Consider the following 23475-nt stretch of genomic DNA (forward strand, 5'->3'; position numbering starts at 1 on the left):
ACTCCCTCTGTCAATTCAACTAGCATATATTGAGCACTGGGCATTCTACTTCTGTAGAGATACCACCTCGGAAACCCAAGGAGGGGTTGCTATGAGTTGGAAGTGACTCAATGGCAGTGAGTTTGGTTTTTTTGGTTTATTGTATTTAAACATTGAAGGAATAAAGTGACAAAATGTTCCTGCATTCAAGTATATTATAATGTATTTCATTGGGTGTTACAGTGCTCTGTAAACTAGGTGCTGTGGGAGTATGTAGATGGGAAGGATCCCTTCCTGGAATATACAATGAAGAATCTCCAAAATTATTTAATGCTTTGGCTGAGTGTCTATGAGCTAGTGCTTGTAACTGTCCATGTCCCAATCTTCCTCCTTGGTACCAATAAGCTTTCTATTTCTGGCCCCTTCTTAAGTTAGGTGTGACAATGTGACTGAGTTCAGTCTAGTAGAATGTGAACAGAAATGTGTGCATGTGCCTGTAAAAATCTCCTGTGCATTGTGCTTACTCTCCCTCCCCATCTGCTGGTAAAAAGGAGAGGGCTCTATAAACCTAGAAGATGGGGAAGCCATGAGATGAACAACAATGGAATGGATGATCAAGTGTGGCAGAGACTGTTACCCTTCTGCTGACCCATGTTGAAGTATGACATGAGCGAGAAATTGTGTTAAGCCACATGGTTTTAGGGCTGTTGTTTACCACAGTTGGCTTATCTGTCTATTTATCATCAGTGGTTGATTTACGTAGTAGTCCCACGTTCTGAAAGCCAAGACTCTCATAATAAAATCTGTAATCATGAATGTGTTCAAATTTATAAAAAACATGTATATTAGTTCATTTTGGCATTGGGCCTTATTATAATAACTATAAGGAGATAGATCAAGTAGTCTTATGTCCACTTTTTTTTTGTTTGTTTGTTTAAGATAGGTTTAGGCAGTAGGGAAACTAGGCTGTTTGTGCCTGTTAGGCTGCTTGGAAAAATTGGACTATCAAAGTAAACTTAATTCAGTTAGGGAAAAGCTGATTCTCAGGACCGTCTATGGACTAGAGATTTTATTAATATACACATTATAATGGTTTGCTCACAGATTTTTTTCACTGTCCTCTGAAATATTTAATCAGTTACATGAGTCTAGAATGAAGGAAAAAGGAGCTCTGGTGGCTTAGTGGTTAAGGCATTTGGGTACTAACCAGAAGGTCAGCAGTTCAAACCCACCAGCTGCTCTGTGGAAGGAAGATAGAGTGATCTGCTTCCATAAAGATTTACAGCCTCGGAAACCCAATCAGGGTCACGATGAGTCAGATTGGACTCGATGTCAGTGAATGTGTTTAGACTGAAGGAAAAGAGTGTCAGTGATGGGGGGTCATTCTCTGAAGGGAGCATGGTTCATCCTTGGATAAAACCCATTTGCTGTTGTGGAGCTGCTGTGGAGGAGAAGCTGCCAGAGCACACTTCACATGGTAGTCTACACAACATGGCTGTACTGGGGGCTTTTTTCTTACCTGGATTACTATATTCATTTGAGGATGTCCAGGTTCTTAGGGAATAGCTGCTGAGAGTATACCTTTTTTCTTCCCATTTCTTACTCATTGCAGGCAGTTCTACCCTCCTCAGGGCATCAAATCTTTGTTTAGCTTTTTATATACTTTTTGCTTGTTTCAGGGCTTCATCTCTCTCTCTGTCTCTCTGTCTGTCTCTCTCCTTTTTCTCTCTTTCCTCTCTCTCCCCTTTCTTACAAAAGCGGAATTTCTCATGCAATATTTTTGCATGGCCTATAGGGGAGCTCTGGTAGCATAGTGCTTAAGGCACTTGACTGCTAACCAAAAGGCTGGCAGTTCAAAACCACCAGCCACTCCTCAGAAGGAAAGTTGGACAATCTACTTCTGCAGTGATACCACCTCGGAAACCCAAGGAGGGCTCACTATGAGTTGAATCCAACTCCACAGCAGTGAGTTTGGTTTTTATGTATAGGGAATCTGCACTGGTTGTCACTGACCCCAATTCTCCTCTACCCCAGTGAATTTTCCTGATTTCTTTTAACTTCATCAATTTATACAACTATATACCTAACATTATTCTAGGTATAGAGTATATAAAGTTGAATAGAGTATGAATCTCACCCTTAAGCAAACAGTCTTTACAGAAATAATTTCAAAATATTTGAACCCACTCTATTAATATTCATTTTGGTTGACTTAATAAATGTGCTGAATACTTTCATTATTCATTTATTGTACTACATTATTAATGTGAGAATTGAGATGAGAAAAGATGTAGAAGACAGGAGACTTATCAGCAAAGGATTTCTGAGGATGAATAAACAGATTAATTTAGGTGTGTGTAGGACTGTGAGACTAGAAAAGCCTACTTGTGGTTCAGATGTTTTGTATTAGTTAAGATTCTTATGGTGGCAAGTTATAGAAAATGTAATTCAAATTGGTCTGAACCAAGGGAAATGTATTGGCTCATGTATCTGGAAAACCGACACTATAAATATGTGTATTGATGGGATTAGAAAAAACAATTTCTACTGGGAGTTAGAACAGGTTCTTTTTCTTCTAGATAAGTGGGCCTTTATACAGAGAAATAGAATCACTTAGTAGGATAAAGCATGAATAAGCTTTATTTTTATTCATGTGTGATTGGATCCAAGCTCTTCAGCAATGTTTTACTCTTCCCATTTCTTGGCTGTGGTTTCCTCTATGTTGTTCCATTCTCAGGCATACTCTGTTTAAGATGCCAAGACTGCTGTAGTAGCCCCAATCTTATGTTCTATTTTGCCATAAACCCATAAAAAGAATGATTCTTTCCAGCAATTCAAACAAATCCCAGAGTTGAGTCCTATTGAATCTGCTTGGGTTATGAGCCCATCCTGAATCAGTCACTCCTAGTGAGGCTCTGAAGTATGATGATTTGATTGGCCAGCCTGGATCACATGACACATGGCCTGTGGTAAACAAGAATTGTTTACTCAACTGCTGTGACACTGCATAGCAGGCTTTCTAAAGATCATGGAGGAACACTGTGCTTTTACCAATTTCACACTTCAAAAATATTACTTGTCCAATTGAAAAATTGGCAGAAGACGTGAACAGACACTTCACCAAAGAAGATATTTCAGGTAGCCAACAAACACATGAAGAAATGTTCATGATCATTAGCCACTCCAAAACCCATTACCATCAAGTTGATTCTGACTCTTAGTACCCTTTGGGATATGGTAGAACTTGTCTAATAGAGTTTCCAAGGCTATAAAACTTTATGGAAACAGTCTCCCTGATCTTTCTCCCATGGAGCAGCTGGTGGATTCTAATGGCTGATATTTTGGTTGGCAGCAGAATAATGTAACCACTGCACAATGAAAGCTCTTTTCGTTAGCCATTAGAGAGATGCAAATCAATACAATAATGAGATATCATCTCACCCCAGCAACAATGTTGTTGTTGTTATGTGCTGTTGAGACGGACTGACTCATAGCGACCCCTACTTGGGTTCCCGAGGCAGTATCACTACAGAAGTAGATTGCCCAACCAACCTTCTGGTTAGCAGTCAAGTGCCTTAGGCACTATGCTACCAGAGCTTCCCCCAGCAGCAATAGCAAAATTCAAAACGACAGAAAAAAACAAATGATGGCAATGGTGTGGAGAAATTGAAACTCTTATCCACTGCTTGTTGTTGTTGTTATGTGCTGTTGAGTCAGACCTGACTCATAGTGACCCCTCCTTGGGTTTCCGAGGCAGTATCACTGTGGATGTAGATTGCCCAACCTTCCTTGTGAGGAGTGGCTGGTGGGTTTGAACCACCAGCCTTCTGGTTAGCAGTCAAGTGCCTTAAGCACTATGCTACCAGAGCTCCTTCTATCCACTGCTGGTGGAATGTAAAATGGTACAACTACTGTGGAAAATGGTATGGCATTTCCTTTAAAAGTTGGAAGTAGACATACCATATGATCCAGTAATCCCATTACTAGGTATACATCCTAAAGAAATAAGATCTATGACATGAATGGATCTATGTATAACCTTGTTCATTACAGCATTATTCAGAATAGAAAAATGGTAGAAACAACCTAATGCCCGAACACACAAGGGAATATTATATAATGATAAAGAATATTGACAGATCCACAAAACAGCTCATAACATGGATAAACTTAGTGGACATTATGCTGACTTAAATAAGCCAGTCACAAAAAGGACAAACATGAGGTGCTACTATTAAAAAAAAAAAAAAAAAATTAAGGAAAAGTTTACATATAGCAAGAAACATTCTTTGATCAGTTACCAGGAATGGAAAAGGAAGAAAATGAAAATTATTAACCAGAAAGTAGACATGTATTACTTTGAGTGAAGGAAAAGGCAATATACAATAAAGGTAAGGTCAGCACAATATGAACAAAGCAAAGGAAGACACTGAGAGGTGCACAAGAGCTACAGATAAGCAAGGTAAATGCTACTACATATACAATTATGCAATAACGGTAATAACAGTACTCCACAAGTGGATACAAAGGCAGAAATGCAACATGAACAGATAAAGGAAGGTGAATGGGACTACACCATGAGCACATAAAGGTTTGGCAGAGGATATTTCTACAAATGTATTTGTATGTGTGCAAATATATCCATGTAAATAGTAGAGCAAACAGGGAACAAAGTCATGAAAACTTTTTAGCATAACTAAAAACCAAAACCAAACTCATGCCATTGAGTTGATTTTGACTCAAAGCAACTCCTCCTTGAGTTTCTGAGGTGGTATCCTACAGAAATAGATTGCCTGGTCTTCCTTCTGAGGAGTGGCTGGTGGGTTTGAACCACCAGCCTTCTAGTTAGCAGTCAAATGCCTTAGGCACTATGCCACCAGAGCTCCCTCAGCATAACTAAATACCTTGAAAGGAATCCTGGTGGTGTAATGCTTAAGGCATTTGGCTGTTAACCAGGAGGATGGTGGTTCACACCCACCAGCCGCTCTGTGGAAGGAAGATGGGGCAATCTACATTTGTAAAGATTTACTGCCTCAGAAACCCACTGGGGGTTGCTAGGAGTCAGAATCGATTTGATGGCAGTGAGTTTGGTTTGTTTTTTGTTTAAACACCTTGAGGGAATGAGTCATTGGACTTGGTGGCTTATGACCCTGGTCTTGGGGGACATCTAGATCGGTTGAAATAACATAGTTCACAAAAAGAATGTTCTACATCCGACTGTGGTGAGTAATGACTGGTGTCTTAAAAGCTTGTGCATGATCATCAAAAATGAAACTATTGGTCTCTCCCCATTGAGGGAAAAGAAAACCAAAGACTCAAGGAAACAAATAGTTCAAAACACTAATGGACCATGCAGGAAACAGTCCAAGCGACTGGTGTACAATGCGATCCTCACCCTATATGGCTATGAGACCAGAAGAACTAGATGGTGCCCAGCTACAACTGTCAACCATTCGGAAGGGGATCTCTATAGGAAATCCTGGATGAAATGGGAGAACAATGTGGAATAAAACTCAAAAACATTAAAAAAAAAAAAAAAAAGAAAGAAAAGAAAAGGACTAGGTTTGCTAGCCTGATAGAGCCTGATGGAACCACTGAGACTATAGCCCCTCATTGCCCTTCAGGTCTGAAATTGAACCCACTCCTGTGGCTTCCAGCCAAACAAAAGACAGTCATATGAACTGAACATTTACATTAGGTGGATTCACTCCTTGGAGAGAACAATCATGGGAGAATAGAAGGGCTGTGTATACACAGGGAGACAGCTTGGGGAGCAGGAGTACATGGGAGGGAAGGACACAGGGAAGAGGTAACTGGGGGAGGAAGTGGGAGGGGAGCTGTTTGTTATATTGTGGGAAATGGTGGTCAATGTCATGAGACAGTGTATGGAAAGTGAATTTGCTGTGTAAACTTTCACCCAAATTGTAATAAAAATTAAAAAGCAAAAGCAAAAAAAAAAAAAACACTAATGCACCATGCAAACCACAGCTTCTACTATCTGGAGACCAGACGAACTAGATAGTACCTGGTTACTATTTCTAATCACTGTGATAGGGACCATAGAAGCTCCTGGACAGAATGGGAGAAAAATGTAGATCAAAATTCATTAAAAAAAAAAAAAAAAAATGTCTAATAGAGACTGGTGGAATCCCCAAAACTGTGACCCTTAGACACCCTCCAAACTTGGAACTGAACCCACCCTTGGGGATTACTTTTCAACCAAACACAGACAGGCCTATGAAGTAAACAGTACCACTCATGAGGGATGTCATACTCAGAGCAATCAACTACACATAGCCAAAAGGATGGCACACTCACACACTGCCATCAGGTGGGATCCAACTCATAATGATCCCTCCTTGGGTTTCAGAGTTGATATCACTACGAAAGTAGATTGCCCAAACTTCCTTCCCAGGAGTGGCTGGTGGGTTTGAACCGCCAGCCTTCTGGTTAGCAGTCAAATGCCTTAGGCACTACACCACCAGAGCTTCTGGGATAGCAGTTGCCCCAAAACAAAGAAGGTAGGAAAGGCCAGGAAAGATCAAATAAATATGAGGAATCCAAGAAAGGAAGTGTTATATTGAAGAAATTGCAACCAATATCTCGAAATAAAATGTGTATAAATTGTTGAATGGAAAAGTAATTTGCTCTGTAAACTTTCACCCAAACCACAATTAAAAATAAAAAAAGTGTCTTCCTTCCTAATATCTTTCTTTTTTATTCAAAATTCTTTTAATTGCGAGAAACAGAAAGCAAGTTATGGACACCCAAGATATAGAAATCAACAACAAAAACAACTGGAATTAAAACTTGAGTATTTCATAAGATCAAAAGAGGAATGAAGCAAACATATTAGGGGCTCTGGTGGTGTATTGCCTAAGGTATTTGACTGCTAACCAGAAGGCTGACAGTTCAAACGCACCAGCCACTCCTCAGAAGGAAGGTTGGGCAATCTGCTTCCATAGTGATACCGCCTCGGAAACCCAAGGAGGCTATCTGACTCCACGGCAGTGAGTTTGGTTTTTCTGGTTTATGGAGGAGAAATAAAAGAAAAGACAGTCTCTAGAATCTCACAAGCGGAAGTTTAGGGTCTTCTTTCTAGAGCAATGGTATCAATGCTACTTTGCTTCAAAGTGTTTCAATCTTTGTCTTTCAATTCACATTTCCAGATTCTCAAAAGAACATTTAATTAGCCCATTGTGGGTCAGATGTCAACCTCTGGATTAGTCAGCTATTGTTGGGAGACTGAGCCATGTAATACAAACATGAAAAAAAATACTGTTAATCCTTTTTTAAAGATGAGGAAATGATATTCAGGGAAATATACTATTCCAAGATTGTTTAGTTAATAATGGTAGAGCCAGTATTTTAACTCAGCCTACAGTTCTTAAGTGTGATGGTTGTTTTTTATATTTATGTGCCTCCTTTATGTTTTGATATTCCTTAGTTTCAGTCAAGCTGTGTTTAAAATATTCCAGTCTGTCCCAATAAGAACTATGTCCTTGAGGACTGGATATGGTTGTCATCAGGGTTATTAGTGAGATCATCAAAGGAGCAAAACTACCGTGGACAATTACTGTCTCTTTTTCAGTGATTCTTCCTGAAAATTCTTCTCATTTCTTGTAGAATTTTGAGATTAGTTTATTTAAAGAATGCTTTTCTTATCATACCACACTACCCTCCTCTGAGCATACCTAAAATACGTGTATGGAAGAGCCAGAAGAACATTCCATGGTAAGCATAAAATATGGCAAAACTAGGTAGAGAAATACTTTGTTATGGCATAATTTGTTGGGGAGATGAGGCTGCTTCTTTTGCCATTGTGAACACCAGATTCTTGATTGTATATTGTTTTTGTTGTTATGTGCCGTCGAGTCGTATATTAGTTCCATACAATTCTGTTCAGGTACTTTTCTAAAATACTTTTCCAAAATCTTTTTGTTACATTAAGCCAGCAAAACAATTGATACTAGCAATAACTTTATACATTTTAAAAGGATAACTGTATGCAAAACAACCCAAATTCTGTATCAAACCAAAACCAAACCCACTGCCATCTCAATTCAGACTCATAATGACCCTCATTGGGCTGTAAATCTTTACAGAAGCAGACTGCCTCATCTTTCTTTCATGGAGTAGCTGGTGGGTTTGAACTACTGACCTTTTGCTTAACAACCAGATGCCGTAACCACTACACCACTAGAGCTCCTTAAACTCTATGCAGTATAGTTTTATTTATTTTATTTTTTCATAGTGTGATTTTAATGTTAACATCTAATCATCTTCACTAAAGTAATGGGAAAGTCCTTAGTGATGTTCTCCTCTTCTTTCATTGTTCTCTTTATTGTCTTCCAATCTTAGGCAGCTCTTATCCCACATAGTTTAGGTTGAGGTAGTTAATTTTTAGTATTAAGACTTTAGAGAGTATTAGTGCACAGATAATTCTTAGTTTCTGAATGGACAGTTTATAGTTCACTATTAGAGTGCAGAGTCCTCATCTCCTTCTACACTTTCTGGGAGCTTCCTTTTTGCCAGTAACGTTAACATTATGTTCCATTGTGCAGTGTTCCAGCTTTTTCTGCTTTGTGTTTTTGATCTGTAGGGCTGAAGACAAACATTTCTAAGTGTGTGACAGCTTGAGAAAAGCTATCTTCTCTGCAGAAATCATTTAACTCTGCTGTATCACCTAAAACTCTTTATAATTTTAACTCCATGACCCCCTTCTTTTCCCTCTGCCTACCCTTCATACACTGTATCTAGCTGGAGTTTTATTGCTATCATCATTTCAGGCCAACTTTAGTATAGAGTACAGAAGCACATGTCAACACAGTCTGTAGACAGTGGTATAGGAGGCAAGAAAATTATCAGAGGATGTTGAGGATGATGTAAATCACTGATGACTGACCCTGTCTCAGGCATCTGACACAAGGGAATAGAATTATGTCCCAGCATAAACTGACTTTCTCATTAGAAAAAAAGAATGTTATCAAGTCAGCAATACAGATTAGCATTTTACAATCTACAAAGCATTTCCACATGCATTATCTCCGTTAATCCTTAAAATTCTGAAGTAGATGTTATCTTCTTTTCACATGAGGCTCAGAAAGGTTGTAACTTGTTTAAAGTGGTCACAACAAGATCTAGATCTAAATCAAGATTTCTGGCTCTGAATTTCATATCTTTCTCTGTGCTACATAGCTGTGTAAGAAAAGGGCATAATTGTGTGCCTTCCTAATGCAGAAACGTGCCCTGCATTGGCTTTGGAGTAAGTGTGGAGAAGTACAGTTCTGTTGAATGATTTCCTTCAAGAGAGACCAGCAGGGCAAGAAGAGGATCTGTTTATACTACAGATACAAGGACCTCTGTCTTAGGAATAAACTGTTGATGAAGACGCAATGATCAGGAATGGAACAAAGAGAGGCTATTTTCGTTGTAATTTTAGGAATCCATCCAATTTATACTTTCCTTAACATATCAAGGAAAGTAAAGTGCGTTCTTTTGCCTGAGAATGTTCTGTTCATTTGACATTTTTTGAAAATCTGTATTTAAAATAGAATTTAAATATTATGTCTATAAAAATATGTTCAGGTTCTTTTAAAATAAATCAGCTAGCAGAGATTTTGAATAGCAAAGACAAATAAATAAATAAATAGGAAGGATTGCTTTTGCTAAGAGAACTAGCGGAAGCAGTCAGAAAAGTTCCTTTATAGTGTTGAAAAGAAGCCCAGTATATGCACTGGGCTATATTTTGCTGATGAAGAGGAAGGCAATTCTTTTCCAATTTGTTGTTAAGGAGTTTTTCCCCTTTTTTAAGGGTTTTTATTCCATGGTGATGAAATAAAAATTTTGTTTATTTTAAGAGAAGCCTAAGATACGAAAAGCAGCCAAGGTTCTCTTCCTTAGTGTGACAGTGTTGCTGACACACAGCTGGAGACTGATATATCATCACCTTTGAGGACAGTTTGTACAAATGACAACACGTGTGGACATTAGAAAGTTCCTTCCTCTACATAAAGCAAAGTGATAAATGGAGTATGAGTTTTAAAGGCTAAGCTCCTCCAATGAGAATCTTAAAATATGTGAATTAGAATATCTATGAATTACTAGTGACTTCTCCATTTCAAATGTACATGGCAATTCATGGGAAAAGATTGAGAGAAGTTAGTTGAGGTCTATTAGTCTGTTTTCAACTCAGTGCCAGTTTTCCATCACCATTTAAACATGCCTCACATTTATAAAATGCGTTGTGATTGTCGTTTAGAAGACTAAGGGAATTTGATTCACCAATAGTCTACCTCTTCCACATTTCTGTGATTTCTAATTTGTATTATTAGCAATTAACTTAGGATACTTTAAAGTAGACCAGATTATTAGCAGATCCTTAATCTGTAAATCCTTGGATTTTATGGGAAGAAAGTCAAGTAAAGAGAAAGTAAATACTTTGACAGGTTTTTATGGCTTCTGTCAATATGGTATCTATAGTAACCCGATTCCTTCCATTTCATACATATATTTTCTGTTTCTTTGGATACTCAGTTTGAGATTTCACCCCCTTAGGATTCTAAGCAGCAAGCCTTATGTAAAGATCTAGACCAGGAATTGGTAAACTATAGCCAAGTAGACCAAATCCAGACTGCTGTCTGTTTTTGTAAACAAATTTATACACAACCATGACCATTTATGAATTATCTGTGGCTGCTATCATACCACAATGGCAAAGTTTAGTAGTTTTGACAGTTTGGGCCGATCAAGCCTCAAATAATTACTATCTGGCCTTTCACAGAGATAATTTGCTGATCTACAGTCTAGTCCCATTCGGGCTAGTGTCAGAGGACTGCAAACAAGGGATCTTTTCCTCCTCATTCCTTCATTTACACAAAACTATATTATTCCCCCCTAGTTGTTGCTGCTGTTTTGTGTCATCAAGTTAGTTCCAACCCTACGTATAACAGAATGAAACACTGCCTGGTCCTCTGCATTATTGTAGCCACTGTGTCAATCCGTCTCTTTGAGGGTCTTCCTCTTTTTCGGTGACCCTCTAGTTTACCAAGCATGATGTCCTCCAGGGACTAGTTCTTCCTGATAACATGTCCAAAGTATGTGAGATGAAGTCTCACCAACTTCACTTCTAAGGAGCATTTTTGGCTGTACTTCTTCCAAGACAGGTTTGTTCATTCTCCTGGCAGTCCATAGTATATTCAATATTCACCAAAATCATAGTTCAAAGACATCACTACTTCTTCAGTCTTCCTTATTCATTGTCTAGGTTTTGCATGCACAGGAGGCTATTGAAAAGACCATGGCTTGGATCAGGTGTACTTTAGTCCTCAAAGTGACATGTTTGCTGTTTAACACTTTAAAGGGATCCTTTGCAGCAGATTTTCCCAGTGAGTCATGCCTAAGGCATTTGACTGCTAACCAGAAGGCTGGTGGTTCAAATCCACCAGCCACTCCTTGGAAGGAAGGTTGGGCAATTTACTTCGGTAGTGATAGATACTGCCTTGGAAACCCAAGGAGGGGTCGCTATGGGTCGGAGCCAACTCAACGGCTGTGAGTTTGGTTTTGGTTTATTTGAAAATTCAGTAGATAATGTCTATAGACCAGGTTACCTTCTGTATATTCAAAAGAAGACCATAGACTTGATACACATTTCTCTTTTGTCACGGTTTCTCTATTTTGTCATTTTAAGTACTGTAGATAGAAAGATGAAAAGACATTTCTTGTCTAATTAGGTTATTAGCTTTACAAATGACTTAAACCTTAAACTTATACCTAATCCCAATTGTGTGTTATTAAGGAGCCCTAAATTGTTAGATTTACAGGTACTCTCCTTCCCTTCTCCTCCCCTGCAACACCAGCAGATATCTCCAAATGGTTTTTGTTCTGTGACTTTAAATGAGAGAGCTTTTACTGCTCACCTCCCATTCCCCTCCATCCTCTCACCTTAACCACATTTCCAATGACCATAACTAATACTGGGTCTTGGCAGAAACATCCAGGGGACACAAAGTGGGCCTTTTAAATGTAAGCAATTCTAATTTTCATGGCAGCTTTCCTTGTTGCAGGTATTGAGATTCCAGCAAGGAGGCAACACTTTCTTTAGTGGGTTTGAGTTGAGATTCTGAAACTATAAAGTTTCTTCAAAACAGTCTCATAAATCCTTTTAAGCATGCAGCCCTAAGCGCAAGTCCCTACTAAATTAAATATCAAGCAGAGCTCAGAAGAACTGGTAGGTACATCTGATAATTTTATAAGGTTGGGAGAGAGGGGAAGTGGCACAGGAATTTGGACTCTACTTGCTATTTCTCCCTTGTTGCTTCTCTAGGCTCCTGAAGAGTTATAAAAAGTTCCAACTCATGCTGTTCTGGCAATGCCTGTTCAGCCTTGTCCTCAGTTTGTTTACCAAATGCTGACTATACTTACACACAGAGGGGAATTGAGTGTGAGTTTCCTCTATATTATTGGGATTCTTCTTTTAAACAAGAAATGTCCATCTGTGCGGCACCTGGTTCTGTCATCTGAGGCAAAAACAGAACAAAACAGTCATCACTGAATTAACAGCTTGTAAACTTTTCTCCCAAGTTTCAATAATTCAGAAAGCTAGAAGGTAAATTTTCCAAATATCCCCACCCCAAATATTGGAGAGGAAAATGAAAATCTTTATAATATCTAAGGAGAACCAGAAGCATGGGTAATACTCCACAACATGAAGAATTTGGGCTATTTGGACAACGAAGTATAATTAATTGTAATCGTTGGTCTATGTTTAGCTAGTTATATGACCCAAGGAAGTCATTTCATATCACTGGGTTTGTTAAATGTGAAAAGGAGGGAGATTGGACTTGATGTGTTAAGTCTGTCTAGCACAGATGTTCATATTCTACTCAAATTCTGAACGGCAAGGGCTGTCAATCTCTGGAACAGGTTTGTAGAGAAAAACAGTGTTGGAAGATTTGCTATCCTATATCATCCTCCCACGTGTCCTAAATAGACCTATTCAAAACTAATAGCAGGAGAGTACAGATCCTTGAATACCCTTCCTAAGATAAATGATCCTTCAGTTTGGAAGGTTGTGCTCCTTGACCAAGTGAACATCTTTGGCAGATACCCAGGTAGAATGGTGAGAGAGAGAGAGGAGGGACCTGACTTTCCCGAGATCGGCTGAAACAACTGGCCCTCAGAGAACATGTCTTATAGGCAGATGGCCTTCACATCCCAAAGGGAACTATACCATTTTACATATTGTCTTATCTAGATAAGGGAATAGAGATCTTCTTCCTTGCTAGGCTTATAATTTTATGATTTTATAGGTAACGAGGCTCTGATTTTCTTTAGTCTACAGTTGAAACTGTGATAAGCACACATTTTTATTGAGATGAATCTTGGCTTAACAGCTGCAAATGGGACATAGTTCTTTAGGGACCTATATATTAAGAGATGTGTAATTTTCCCCTTAGTTTTTATAGGAAAAAATCTCCACAGTGACACTGTAATATTTGACCTTAATAACAGCACCTGGAATCATTCACCAAGAAAGCCAGAGGAATTTTGCCAACAAATACAGCTCTGCACTTTAACAATACAATGATTCTGAAATTGCATTCATCTGCATTTTTAAAGAGGTCCAAAGCTGTCCAGTCAGCCTTGATGAATTAGTTCTTTCTCTGAAACAAGGCATCACATGACTCATTATTAGCACATTTTATAGAAACGGCACTAATCCAAATTGTTAGTAATTTAAGATGCATATTTCAAAAGACTTTGATTTAATTCAGTGGAATGGAGACAATTTAGAGCAAATTTGCTCCACCCTTTTGTCATGAAATGTAGTACAAGGAGATTTCATAACAAATAGGAGGTGGACTTGGTAACACAGTATGCTTGGGGGCTTAAATCAGTGGATGTCTTTTGACCACCAGCATTCTATTCAGGGCTTCTGTTTACAAGCAGACTTCAGCCTGCCTGTGGAGACTAGATTCTTCTCTACTCCACACCCCCCTCTTCCCAGGTCTATAAGCAGTCAATATGCCTCATTCTTGAGACCATTCAGAAAGGAAGTATCTGTTGAGGAGCAAGAAGAAAGAGAAAAGCCACATTATCCCAGACGTAGAAAAACAAACAAACTCATAAACACCGTTCTCTTTACACTCTAGATTTCAATAAGAGAATTAAGGCCAGTGTGACAGAAGGTCAGAATAAGATCTTTAACCCAACTGTCTCAGCTGCAAGAAAGATAAGCAATTTCTGCCACTGCCCTTGGTTAAGACCCTTAACATTTTCACTTACAGTGCTGTAACTGGTGTCTCTGTGACTAGTTTTGCCACCCTAATCTATCTTCTTTACAATCTTTTAACAGAGTGGTCTGGCTAAATAGAAATTGGATCCCATCATTCCAAGGCTTAACAGTCTTTTGTCTTCCATAGCCCATAACCATCACAACAAAATCCAGATTTGTTAAAGTAGGACTCAACTCTTCCCTTATGATCTGGGCTTTATCCGCACCCATAGAAGAATGCCCTGCTTCTGTCAGTTGAACATACATGCAGTTTTCCAAATGTTTCCATGTTCTCATGTCCAATCCTTTGTTCACATCATTCATTTCTCATTTGAGTTGAAACTCAAAGGATGAGAAGAGAAAGCTTTTCAATTGGCCATCTAAGATGTGACTATTGGTCTCCTCTCATCTGAATCAAAGAGAAGTGAAGAAAATCAAAGGCACCTGGAAGCAATTAGTCAAAGGATAAGATGGACCATGAGGACCTCAGCCTTCATGACCCCAAGAGCAGAAGAACTGGATGGTGCCTGGCTGCTAATGCCAACCACTCAGAAAGGGATCAAAACTGGAGATCCTAGATAGAGTGGGAGGAAAAATGTGGAACAAAATTCAAAATCACAAAAATGACCACAATTACTGGTCAGATAGAGTCTGGTGTAACCCCTAAGACTATGGCCCTGGGTTACCCTTTGGGCCTACCCACTCCCATGGATTGGCTCTCAGCCCAATGGTAGAAAGACCTACATGCAGAACACCTACCCCAGAGCAATGCACTCACCTACTCTAGGGAGGTGTGCCCCTTAGATGAATCAGCCATAAGACCCCAAAAGGGCAGCATTCACATAGAAGGAAAGCTGGATGGAAAAAAGACAAAAAAGAAAGCTAAAATGTATAGCCTGACCCTGAGGTCACATAAAGCAAGAGTGAGATCTGGGATTCTAGATCACATGTGCATAACCATAGTTACACCCTACCTCTCAATACCAGGAGGTGCTTCCTCCACCCATCAAAATTCATTTCAGAGAGCATTTCAGGAAGCTCTCGTGCTCCAGTCTGAAGAAGGCGCTGTACATCTGTACTCGGTAGTATCCTGTGTATCCACCCTATCACAACAGGTCAGACAGCATTGCTCATATTAAGTTCCAGGAGAGGCTGAGGTCATGACAGTCTGTTGTGTCTGATATGCCTGCTGTCTTCAGGATAAGGTCACAGAGGGGAGAATAATCCAACGTCTCTTATTATAAGCTATTTCTTTTTGTTTTAAAATGTTCTTTATTTCTAGTAAGTAGCTTAGCATCTAGTAGTCAGTTGGTACTTAGTGAATATTGAATGATGAAATGAAAGAACAAACGGGTCAATGTCATGAGACAAAGTGTATATGAACTGCTGTATGGAAAGTGAATTTGCTCTGTAAACTTTCACCCAAATCACAATTAAAAAAAAAAAAAAAACTCCCCTTGAGCCAGCCTTCTCTAGATAGCTTTTCCTTACCCATATGATTTAATCATCTCTACCCTACATGTGTCATTAAAAAAAGAAAAAGAAAAAGAACAAATGGGTTTACAGGCTCCTTCTTGGTGCCTGTATGAAGTGGGAGTAGATCACCTTCCATAAAGAATGGCATGTCTCCTTATTTTGCTTTAACTCCCACCCCCCCTTTTTTTTTTTTCCTTGCTTCTCCACTAATAGCAAACCCATAGCACACACTACTATGAAACTGTAAAGAGAAACCACTCTTGCTTAACCTTCTATTTATGAAGTACAGCGTACTTCTTAATTTTGACACAGTAATGAAGAACATTTACAAAAGAATTTTACCAGATTTTTATTTGTTATAGCAGGGAAAGGGAAGGAAGCATCCCTTATGGACTGGGTCCTTGTCTAAACATTTTACAGGACTTCATTTAATCCTCCTAACAGGTAAACGTGTAGCACTGGGTAGGTTGGCTGCGAAGGAACTGTTTCAAGTGCTCAGGAGCAAGGACGTCTCCTTGAGGACTAAGGTGCGCCTGACACAGACCTTATATTTCCAATCACCTCATATGCATGTGAGAGCTGGACAATGAATAAGGAAGATCCAAGAAGAGTTGATGCTTTTGAGTTGTGGTGCTGGCGAAGAATGCTGAAGGTACCACGGACTGCTAAAAGAAGTAACAGATCTGTCCTGGAGGAAGTGCAGCCGAGATGCTCCTTGGAAGCGAGGATGGCCAGACTTCATCTCACCTACTTTGGTCATGTTGTCAGAGGGGAGCATTCCCTGGAGAAGGATGTCATGCTTGGTAGGGTGGAGGGTCAACGAAGGAGGGGAAGATCTTCCATGAGATAGATTGACACGGTGGCTGCGACAATGGGCTCAAGTATAGCAGGGATCATGGAGCTGGCACGGGATTGGGCAGTGTTTCGTTCTGCTGTGCATGGGGTCGCTATGAGTCGGAAGCAACTCGACGGCATGTAACAACAACAACAACAGGTAAACATTATTATATATCATTACCTAAAGGTAAACACTATTAGCTTCATTTTATAGATGAGGGAATTGAGGTTTAAGGTGATTACTCTGCACGTGACTTTGTGCATTGCAATCTGCAGAGACCCAAGCTCAGATAGGTCTAACTCCAAGAATCTACATGCTTTAAATCCTGCCCCATGGCATGATGACTGGCATGAGTTGTGGGGTGTGTGTTGCTATGTAACTGACCACATTTGAATTTACAGAAATTCAAAAATCAAACAAACCTACACCTACTTTATTGTGCAATGACAGATACTGTGTTCAGTTTGACAGTATAATAGAAAGAAGTCATCATTACCTAATGAAAAGAGAGCAATTCTTGTGCCAGATTGCTGATTTGAATCCCCACTCTCCTACTTGCTTGCTTGTGGTGTGACCTTGCCCAGTTTCTCCACTTAAACAAAAAAATATACTGGTATAATAAGAAAACCTAGTTCATGGGGTTGTTAGAGTCTGACTCCTCATCTGTGATTTAGTTAAGTCCCCTGCCAGTGTTCTAGTGCTTGATAAGCCGGGATCTCCATGCCTGCTTAGCTCTGTGCTTCTGCGGTCTGCTTTTGCCTTACTCTAGCATGCCACTTCTCATTCTAGGCTCTACTGCTGGATGGAGGCATGTGGTCCTGAATCCAAAAGATCTTTTGCTAACGCACTTCTTTCCCTGAGCCATGATGAAAATTTCTTGCCTCAGCTCTAGCAGTCATACAGTTTATGTATATACACCCTGCTACATAAATTGTAGTCAACTTAAGGTTAGCAATTGAAATTCCCTGTAGTTGTAAAGAAACTAGCCATTTGTAAGCCATTTGTAGTAATCTTTAGTAACCGATAATTAGACACTAATTAGCTCATTTACTCAGTGTTGTTTTTACTCTGTGAGATGTTTAATGAGTTAATTACAAGCAAAAGAATTGAATAGTAATTAAATGCCAATTTAAAGGGTTTTACATCTAAGCAAAGTACATTGGTTAATGTGCAAAGTACATTGAAAACTAAAACAATAAACTAAATGATTTAAGGTAATGTGATAAGAATTGTTCTATCCCTTATACCAATTATCAGGGTACATTAGTCTTGCCTGATGTGCAACAGATTAAACAAGTCTTGGGTTATTAGGGTTTCTTAGCCCCTGAAATGTTAACATTTTGGGTCTGATAATTTTCCTTGTGAGGAGCTATCCTGTGCAGTGTAGCGTGTTTAGCAACATCCCACTAGATGCAGGTAGGACTTGTCCAATTGTGACAACCAAACATGTCTCCAGACATTGCAAAATGTCCTCTGAAAGGTAAACTGCCCCCAATTGAGAACTACTGGGTTATATTAAAGGAACTTGGGTAATGATGTAGGGAGCTCTGATGGGGCAGTGCTTAAGGCATTTGACTGCTAACCAGAAGACTAGTGGTTCAAACCCACAGCTGCTCAGTGGAAGGAAAATGGAGCAATCTACCTTCATAAAGATTTACTGCCTTGGAAATCCAGTGGGGGTCACTATGAGTCAGGATTGACTCGATGGCAGTGGGTTTGTTGTTTGGTTGGTGGTGTAGTGGTTAAGTCATTTGGCTGCTAACCAAAAAGTCAGTTGTTCAAACCCACCATCTACTCCACCGAAGAAAGATGAGGCAGTCTGCTTCCATAAAGATTTATAGCCTTGGAAACCCAGTGGGGTTGCTATGAGTTAGAATCAACTCAATAGGAGTGAGTTTGGTTTTTGGTTTGGGTTATGTTTAAGAACTTTTTCTGTTGTTTCACTTTTGCTTTTGCTTGTGAGTATTTTGTTTTCATTATGTAGGTGAAGATAAGCTTTCAAAATTCATTACAAAATCTGTGGTATCCACTTACTAAATACATTACCAAGAATCATCTGCTATAGTGGCAGTGGCAAAGGCATTGAATTTGGTACTGGAAGTCTTTGGCTTATAATAAACATCTTACTTACATAGTGAATTGCCTTGGGTGAGTATGTAACATCCTCTAATGTCCTTTTTTTTTTTTTTTTGGTTTTGGTTTTGGTTTATCTAACAAAGGTAAGAGAATCATCTCTGGTTTTACTATAGGGTCCTAGAACTTTCCAAGCAAAAAACACCTTGTATTATGAGTTTTTACCTTTGGTGTCAAAGATGTTACAGAGTCATCTAGGACTTTGTCTAACTCATCATGTCTTTCTTTCCTTTCATTGTACTCTATTTATTGAGTGGTTTCTATGTACCAGACACTTTTCTAGGCACAGGGGATTCAGCAGTAAACAAAACAGAGTATGAAGGAAGGTTGGGCAATCCTACTTCCGTAGTGATACTGCCTTGGAAATCCAAGGAGGGGTCGCTAGGAGTCGGGTTTGACTCAACGGCACATAACAACAACAACAACAACAACATGCTATGTTAGAGTGAGAGATAGTATGTAAACAAAAGAGGAGGTAGAGGGATGGTCTTAGAAGTTGCCAATAAGAAGGAAGCATTTGAACCAAGACTTGAAGGAGGTTGGGAAATGAGCCCTGTAGATTTCTGAGGGAAGAGTATCTAATACAGAAGAAAGTCAGTGTAAAACCTCTTTCCTTTCTCTTCAATCCAAAATTTAAGACATTTATTCACACAAATGGACACTGTTATTGTTCTTGTTGCTTATAAAATTAAAATAGGGCAGACCTGTGTAGGAGAAAATGGCATCTCTTCTGTAGTGCACACACAAGTTCCCTCTAGCATCTTAGTGCCTGAAAACTAGGTGCAGCAGTTTGAAATGGGGATTCTGTTGCTCTGAACAGCTCATTAAGTCAGAGTATGCCAAACTCAGGGGAGTAGATTAGAAAGGAGAAAGGGGCAGTGCAATTACTCAGAGGGGGAAAAAAAATAACAAAACAAGTGAACCTGCCCTACAGAGTGCTGACCAGCAGGTGAGAAAGGGCATCGAAGACCTCCCTGGGGATTTGGAGAGAATGCACCACACCATAGAACCCGCGACACTCCATGGATCTACCTCAGCAGTGCTATCAGTAAACTAGGGACCACTGGGAGGGAGCTGGAGTCCTCTGGCTGTGGGTACCACTGAAGTGTGGAAGCGGAGAGGAGAAAAAAAACTGCAAGTGGACGTGCCTGGGACAAACTCCCATCACAGATAGGGACAATTATCCTAGTTAAGCTTTTTTGCACAGAGGGGCTTGGAGAGCAGGCTTTTTGCAGCTGTCTGAACCTGGCAGAAAGTAGCAGCCCCCTAACAATTGGAGTCTTTGCTGAACTTGAGCTGAGGGCCTGCGAGTAACAGTATAACATCATCATTAGCAGCCCGCTCAAAGCCCTAGAAACCACTCCTGGAACCTTGAAGGTTTTCTTAGTTCTCTATTCTCTTCCCCTCCACCTCTACCCTGCCTCATCCCATAGAAAAACCATATTCAGCCACCATAACACTTGCTGGCTTTAATCCTAAAGTCCCTTATGACAAAGAGACCTTCATCCACATTCCACACAACGATTCCATCATCACAAAGAAAACTGCAGAGCCACCCAGAATATCTGAATTAATAGCCAAAAAATAAAATGCACCAGGTTCACCTTTTCAAAATATTAAATCATAAAACCAATGCAGAACAAATCAATATATAACTAACAGTTAAAGACAACTTCAAAATGTCTAGGAAACAACCTGCAACCTCGAATCAAACAGAAAAACAGGTTAAGACATTAAAAGTACAATCTCAAACAAGTCTCATCAAACATGGAGGAAGAGGAGGCAATAGAACTATCTGAGAAGGAATTTAGAAAGAATGTTTATAGAGCTCTACAAGAGCTTAAGGAAACCCCACGTAGAAGCAAGGAGAACACAGACAGTACCCTGGAAGAATTCAGGAAAACCATTCAAGGACAAAATAACAAGATTAATGCACAATCAGAACTCACACAAAAACAGCAGTTAGAAATCCAGAAGATGAATACCAAAATTACAGAATTGCACAACATAGTGGAAGCACAAACGAATAGGATAGAACTGGCTGAAGAATGCATATCCCAACTAGAAGACAAATCCCTGGACACCAGCCTGTATGAATAAAAATCAGAACAAAGATTTAAGAGAAATGAAGAGAACTTAAGAATTATGTAGAATGACATGTAAAGGAGCAACATACGCCTCACTGGAGTTCCAGAACAAGAGGATGTGAAAAAAAACTACTGAGAAAATTGTGGAAGACCTACTAACAGAAAACTTCCCCCATATCATGAAGGAAGAAAAGATATTTGTCCAAGAAGCTCATAGAACCCCATACAGGATATTCTTGTTCAGAACTCTCAGTGAAATAGGAATAGAAGGGAAATTGCTCAACAAAATAAAAGGCATATATGCAAAGCCAACGGCCAACATCATTATTAATGGGAAAGACTCATGGCATTCCCCTTACGAATGAGAACCAGACAGGGATGCCCTCTATCACCATTTCTATTTAACATTGTATTGGAAGTCCTGGCCAGGGCAATAAGGCAAGAAAGAGAAATAAAAGGCATACAAATTGGCAAAGAGGAACTAAAACTATCTCTTATTTGTGGATGATACAGTATTATACATAGAAAATCCAAGAGACTCAACAAAAAAACTGCTGGAACTAAGAGAGAGATTCAGCAAATTGGTAGAATACAAGGTCAACATACAAAAAATCAGTTGGATTCCTCTACACCAACAAAGAGACCTCTCAAAAAGAAATAAGGGAAACAATACCATTTACAATAGCTACGAAAAAGACAAAATATCTAGGAATAAACCTTACCAGAGACACAAAAGACCTATACAAAGAAACTATAAAACACTACCACGAGAGAAAATGAGGGCTCTACATAAATGGAAGAACCTGCCTTATTCATGGGTAAGTAGACTGAATATTGTGAAAATGTCAATACTACCTAAAGCAGTCTATACATTTAATGCAATCCCAATGCAGATACCAACAAATTTTTTTAAGAACATGGAAAAACAAATTACTAATTTCATATGGAAAGGAAAGAGACCTCGGATAAGCAGAGCACTTCTGAAGAACAACAACAAAATGGGAGGTCTCACATTCCTGGATCTTAAGAACTACTGTACAGCCACAGTAGTCAAAATAGCATTGTATTGGTACAATGACAGATAGATAGACCAATGGAACAGAATCGAAATTCCAGATATAGACCCATCCATCTATAGACAGCTGATCTTTGACAAAGGTCCAAAACCCATTAAATGGGGAAGAGACATCCTCTTTAACAAATGGTGCTGGCAAAACTGGATATCCACTTGCAGAAAAATGAAACAAGACTCATACCTCACCCCCTACAGAAAAACAAACTCAAGCTGCATCAAAGGCTTAAATGTAAAACCCAAAAGTATAAAATTCAGTAAAGATAAAATAGGGGCAAATCTAGGAGCCCTAATTTATGGCATAGATAGACTATCAAACATAACGCAGATGCGCAGGAGGTAGACGAGAAGCTAGATGACTGGGACCTTTTAAAAATTAATTCTATGCTCATCGAAAGACTTCATCAAAAGGGTAAAAAGAGAACCTACACTTTGGGAGAAAATATTTGCCTATGATATATCTGACAAAGGACTTATCTCCAAACTCTGTAGGAAACTTCAACACCTCAATATGAAAAAGACAAACAACCCAATTCAAAAATGGGCAAAAGACTTGAACAGACACTTCACTAAAAACAATAGGCTGGCAGCCAACAAACACATGAGAAATTGCTCGAGATCATTAGGCATTAAAGAGATGCAAATCAAAAGAATGATGAGATACCATCTCACCCCAGCAATAATGGCCAAGTTCAACAGGACAGAAAATAACAAATGGCAAGGTTGCTGAGAGAATGGAACTCTTATGCATTGCTGGTGGGATTGTAAAATGGTAAAACCATTGTGGCAAATGGTATGGCATTTCCTTAAAAACTGAAAATAGAAATACCATTTGACCCAGAAATTCCATTACTAGGAATATATCCTAAAGAGGTGAGAGGCACCACGTGAGCAGACATATGCCCACCTATGTTCATCATAGCACAATTCACTATAGCAGAGGTGGAGGCAACCTAAATGCCTATCAACGGATGAATGGATAACCAGATTATGGTACATTCACACAGTGTACCATCACTATGCTACATTAAAGAACAATGAAGCATACGCGAATCATCTCACAACATGGATGAACCTGGAGGACATTATGCTGAGTGAAATAAGTCAATCACAGAAGGACAAATACTGTATGAGCCCATTACTGTAAAAAGACAAAGAAGGGTTTGCTTAAGAAAGGTTTGTAACTTTGTAGGTTACTGGGGTGGGGAGGGAAGGGGAGCGATTGATTTTGGGCTCATTGGGGCCCACACACTGACGTGGGTAAGGGGAGGGATGTATAGAAAGAGTCTGTGACCACCATGATAACTTTGGGAAAAGAGAGGACACCTAATTGTACATATAAGAGATTGACAACAGATGCTAATGCCAACCAGTATATTGATAATACTGTATTATCATTAACACCAAACACCAGGCTACAGATAAATACGTAAATATCTGAGAAGATCAGATGGGGGTAAGTGAACAGTAATATACTCTAGTCCAAGGATAGATTTAGTGCAGGCTAATCTTGCACAGACACCAATGATGCAAGATACCTGCAATTCTTACGGACACAACAGAAGACAGACATAGAGTGATCCCTCACAGACAGCCAGACACTGTGGGAGAGAGA

The sequence above is a fragment of the Orycteropus afer genome, unplaced genomic scaffold (assembly GCF_000298275.1).
Source record: "Orycteropus afer afer isolate SDZICR_OR568_19922 unplaced genomic scaffold, OryAfe1.0 scaffold00249, whole genome shotgun sequence".
Taxonomy (NCBI): Eukaryota; Metazoa; Chordata; class Mammalia; order Tubulidentata; family Orycteropodidae; genus Orycteropus; species Orycteropus afer.